This window comes from Penaeus monodon, chromosome 20 (genome assembly GCF_015228065.2).
Source record: "Penaeus monodon isolate SGIC_2016 chromosome 20, NSTDA_Pmon_1, whole genome shotgun sequence".
Taxonomy (NCBI): domain Eukaryota; kingdom Metazoa; phylum Arthropoda; class Malacostraca; order Decapoda; family Penaeidae; genus Penaeus; species Penaeus monodon.
In genome coordinates, this window is record NC_051405.1 from 18,731,468 (window position 1) to 18,731,824 (window position 357).

The window sequence follows — 357 nt, forward strand, 5'->3', positions numbered from 1 at the left end:
TATTTGCACATGCATATTTGTGAAGTGTGGTTTGTTTGCAACTAACAGTCCTTTTTAAGCCGAGCTTGTCATCTCAACAGTTACTTTTAGCCATGACACTGCAGTGCAATTTGCTTACGTGTTACAACATACTTTTGCAATGGCCATGGTTGCAAAACTTTTATAGGACATGCTTTATCGCTCATACGGCGTTAAAGTTATTCTGCCCTAAAATTTCCCGTTATGATCCCTCCTACTACATTACAACTAATATCCTTGTGCATGAGGTTTATACAGTATCTTATCTACAACCTACAACCTTTACAACCACACATAAACAAATAATATAAACTTTACACAACGAAACGTAGTAGCATT